Consider the following 5,051-nt stretch of genomic DNA (forward strand, 5'->3'; position numbering starts at 1 on the left):
AGACCCAGAACTCACCAAAGACATCCACAGGATCTTGGAAGACATCTGGAAGACCATGAAAATTCCTGACGACTGGAAAACTGCCCTGATACACCCACTACACAAAAAAGGTGACAAGACTAACCCGAACAACTACAGAGGAATATCCCTACTACCGGTCACATACAAGATCCTCTCTAAAGCTTTACTGAACAGACTAGAATGCCAAACCGACCACTTGATTGGGGAATACCAAGCAGGCTTCCGTAAAGGGCGGTCTTGTGCGGAACAAATTTGGAACCTGAAAATGATTTTACAACACAAACAGAACCTGATCATTACCTTTGTTGACTTCAAAACGGCGTACGACTCTATCGACCGGAAAACTCTCTTCAAAATTCTAGCAGAATACAAAGTAGACAACAAAACACGGCCTATCATAGAGCAAACTTTAACCAACACGACCTCCAAAGTAAAGTTCTGTGGGGAACTATCAGAGCCCTTTGAAATTCGCACAGGTGTCCGACAAGGCGATGGCCTCTCACCTCTCCTTTTCAATCTGGTGTTAGATAAGGTCATAAAAGAATGGGAAACATCACAACAGGGGATAACCTTAGGAAACCTACAGATTAAATGCCTGGCTTTTGCAGACGATTTGGCGATTGTCACGAAAGGTATAAAGGAAACAAAAGACGCTATTGAAAAACTGCACGAAATCGCTTCCAAAACTGGACTACAGATCTCTTACGAAAAGACACAGGTTATGAGCACAAAGAAACTCTCATCTCTGAACACAAAGTATGGCACGATTTACAAAACAGCAAACTCCAAATACCTCGGTGAAACACTACAAATGAGTGGACATAACAGAGACTCAAACGAAGAAAGAAAGACTAAACTGGACAAGGCATACAAAGTAGTGTGGAATCATTACAACAAGAAGTCTATCTCACATAAAAGCCAAATTACCCCATTACGACACGGTGGTGCTCCCCGAGGCACTATATGCAGCAGAGACCACACTAATCCTAGGGCATACACGTATCAGACAATTAGAAAAAGTAGAACGAAAAATACTTAGGAAAATATTTGGCGCAACTAACAACAATGGAATATGGATCAAGAAACCTACAGAGGAACTGTACAAACATACGGAGACAATCACAGAAAAGATTAGAAAACGCAGACTACAATTCTATGGACACCTATACAGAATGCCTTCACACAGGCTGAACAAACAGATCTTTGACTGGGTAACCACTAGAAACAACAAATGGGTGGCAGAGATAGAAAACGACCTGAACCAGCTCAACATAACATCAGACACAATAAACGACAGAATAAAGTTCAGAAACATCATTCAGAAAAGTAAACTACATGAGATACAATGCGACAAACGAACAGGCATAAAATGGACCGAAGAACGCAAGCAAGATCACAGCCAGAAGATGAAAGAAATATGGGCAACCAAAAAGGCAATCAAGATGAAGCCGAAGACACAAAGCCGACAAGAAGCATGGACAGAGGACCGGAAAACAGAAACACAGCGAGCGAATGAGGGAAGTTTGGGCAGCAAGGAAGGCAGCAAAAGGAACTGGCCATGTAGTTTAGTCCAAATGCGCTCTTTAAGGGCAAAACACCAATAATAATAATAATAATATATATACAGATATATATATTATTTCGCGGAAGGTACCGACGTCAGCTACAAATGAGGACCGTAACAATTCAGGAGCCAATGTTCTAACTTTGTGCTAGACTGGGACTCGAACACTGATTTCCCACTTTGCACAGTAGTCGTGTTAACGGCTTCGACTAGCCGCGCACTCTTTCTGTCCGCCCCAAATTCTCAACTTATCGCACACTAAGAAGTAGCGTCCCTATCCATTTACCTCATTTGCTCGCAGATTTCCAGTATTCCAGCAAGACATTTCGATCATGTTGTGCCTCTGCACTGAGGATATCAAGGCAGTCAAGCTTACAGATATACTATACATATGTTTGTGGTCTGTTCCGTCGGACAAGTCCATCACAACAGACACCACACATACGTGAGGATACACACCTGTATGGATAGGTTAACAGGTGAATAGTTAGCCGACAGGAACCTCGTGTGTGGGCTCTTTGAATGCAATGGAATAGCGACAAAACGACGCTAGGCTGAGCTGTTCCCCCAGCGACAGCAAGCACATTACAATAAAATGTTTCGTCTCAATGTTGGTGCATTATTCTGTGTTGTACATCGTGTATTGCACGTTTCGGTTATTCCATATCACAGGCGTATTCACAGCGCAAGAGTGATTCTTTAAGAAGCCGAGTGTATCGTAATCACACTATCACTTTTTCGCCAGAGACCGCAGATCCCTTGTAAAAAAAATAATTAGATGTCTGAACAATCTCTCAAAGCTGGTAGGTGGAGTTCTGGTTGACACAGTATTTGTACAGGGTGTTTCACAAAGGACTTTACAATTTTGAAAATACAAATAAATTAATTCATAGTACCTACGTAGGTGATTGTAGTGTCAATTTCAAGTTTTGTCTCGCGTAATTCGCTAGTGCCGAATCGCACCGTAACGAGCGCTGCCTTCACTGGAACCGAGCGAGCTAGCTGTATGTTTTGGATTGAAGAATTGAAGTCGGCGACAACAGCGTAATTTCCGTACCAAGTACGCTAAAGATCCTGCCAGTAGGCCTACAATTTATGAGTCACATATATGTTATGTAAAAACAGGGTGCTCGGTAAGACGTGGGAAATCATCAGGACGTCTAAGCACATCTGACGACGTCATTGGGCGAGTGAGACAACACTTTAACAACATCCCTACTAAATCGATCCGGCGTGCATCTCGCGAACTGCAAATCCCACATACGACTGTTTGCAGTGTGTTGAGAAACCGTTTGCATTTGAAACCGTACAGATTCACGATCGTACAAGCAATGAAAGACACTGCTAAAATATCTGGCCTTTACTGCAGATATGTTAATTCGATTACATGAGGATGAACATTACTCGGACAAAATCATCATTTCTGACGAGTCGACTTTAAGCTTAAGTGGCAGGGTTAACACACATAACTGTAACATTTGGGGCATGAAAATCCACATCAAACATTGCAAAATGTTCGTGATAGCTCTAAACTGAACAAAGTGTGCGGCCCCATCCCATCAACGGGATAGTGGACCTGGTTATGTTAGAACAATTTTTGATACCACAGATCGATTCGGATGACCAAGAACGAAATGTTTACTTCATGCAAGACAGTGCACCTTCCCACTACCTGGCTGATGTCCGGGATTTTCTCAATGACAGCTTTCCAGGTCAATGGATTTTCCGTGATGCGCCAATTGCATGGCCCCCACGTGCCCCAGACATGACCCTACTTGATTTTTTTTTTGGGGATTCATCAAGTATATCGTGTTTGCGCCTCCTGTGCCAGGTTCTCTACCTGAACTTAAGAGCACGAATTTTCGTTGTCTCTGGGCAAGTTACACCTGCAAGGCTACAGCGAGTTTGGGAAGAAACTGACTTCCGGTAGAGTGGCGCTTCCGTCAGTAGCTCATCTCCAACCTACCAAACATCACAGACATTGTATTGTAAAAATCGCAGACGAGCACTCCTGGCCTCTGCCACACAGTTTTAATCTGCCAGTACGTATCAGAACAGTGCACACACTGCTGAGGAGTGAAAAATCACCCTTCAAACAATCCTCCAAACTGTGGCAAAACAATGTATCCACCATATCCTGTCTTCCGGGAGTCGTAGTCGTGCAAGGTATAAAAGAGAACTTCTGTGAAGTTAGGAAGGTGCGAGATGAGGTACTGGCGGAAATGAAGCCGTAAGGAACGGGTGGTGAGTCGTGACTGGGTAGCTCAGTCAGTAGAGCTATTGACTGTGAAGGGAGAAGGTACTATGATCGAATTCCGGTGTGGCAAGCAGTTTCAATCTGCAAGGCAGTTCCAAGGTAAAATCGTGTGATAGTAACTATTATTCACTCCCATGTGGACCTGGAAACGGGACATATACACGAAATCTACATCACGTATTTCTTCGGAGCCTAATATTGGAATTATAAGAGTTGCTTAATTTACTGTAAAAAACAGTACGAGAATTATTAAAATATGGCACGTGGTTCACTTAAATCATTGAGTTTTCATTTGTAGAGGGCAAAAGTGTAAATAGCTAGGGACTTGGAAGGGAATATGCTTCCCACCACCACCTCCTCACCAGAAGCCCCTAGCACCATATTCTTATCTTCACACATCAAAGCCGCATCCTTCTGCTATATACATACAGACAAATCAATTCGCGTCAGTTTGAATAGAGCCACTGCATATAATGGATAATATTTGGAAGCAAGTATGGTTCAAATGGCTCTGAGCACTATGGGACTCAACTGCTATGGTCATAAGTCCCCTAGAACATAGAACTACTTAAACCTAACTAACCTAAGGACATCACACACATCCATGCCCGAGGCTGGATTCGAACCTGTGACCGTAGCGGTCGTGCGGTTCCAGACTGTAGTGCCTTTAATCGCTCGGCCACTCGGGCCGGCGAAGCAAGTATGGCCAGAGACATGTATCATGTAACGCAACTACTTTTTTGAATGATATTTTCACTCTGCAGCGTAGTGTGCGCTGATATGAAACTTCCTGGCAGATTAAGACTGTGTGCCGGACCGAGACTCGAACTCGGGACCTTTGCCTTTTGCGGGCAAGTGCTCTACCAACTGAGCTACCCAAACACGACTCACGCCAGATACTGGCAGAAGTAAAGCTGTGAGGACGGGGCGTGAGCCGTGCTTGTGTAGCTCAGTCGGTAGAGCACTTGCCCGCAAAAGGCAAAGGTCCCGAGTTCGAGTCTCGGTCCGGCACACAGTTTTAATCTGCCAGGAAGTTTCAACTACTTTTTTGCCGATCACTGCTATTTTCTTTGCTAGTGGTGGCTCTGTAGAGCACTTGCCTTGGGTACTAAACGCACCTAGTTGTATTTATAATGCATTTTCAGTCTGCCTTCGGCAGGGCAACAGAGCGGACGCGTACGTGTTGACTTCCTGCGGCGCGCGAGCTCG

At 44.1% G+C, this 5,051-nt stretch overlaps 1 non-coding gene across 1 annotated transcript; it reads right to left on the bottom strand.

Moving 5' to 3' along the window:
* Positions 1-4,649: 4,649 nt before the first annotated feature.
* Positions 4,650-4,724, bottom strand: Trnal-caa. Its single transcript has one exon. It is a non-coding gene; the product is annotated as a tRNA-Leu (tRNA).
* Between the last annotated feature and the right edge of the window lie 327 nt (positions 4,725-5,051).

This window comes from Schistocerca americana, chromosome 3, assembly GCF_021461395.2.
Source record: "Schistocerca americana isolate TAMUIC-IGC-003095 chromosome 3, iqSchAmer2.1, whole genome shotgun sequence".
NCBI lineage: Eukaryota > Metazoa > Arthropoda > Insecta > Orthoptera > Acrididae > Schistocerca > Schistocerca americana.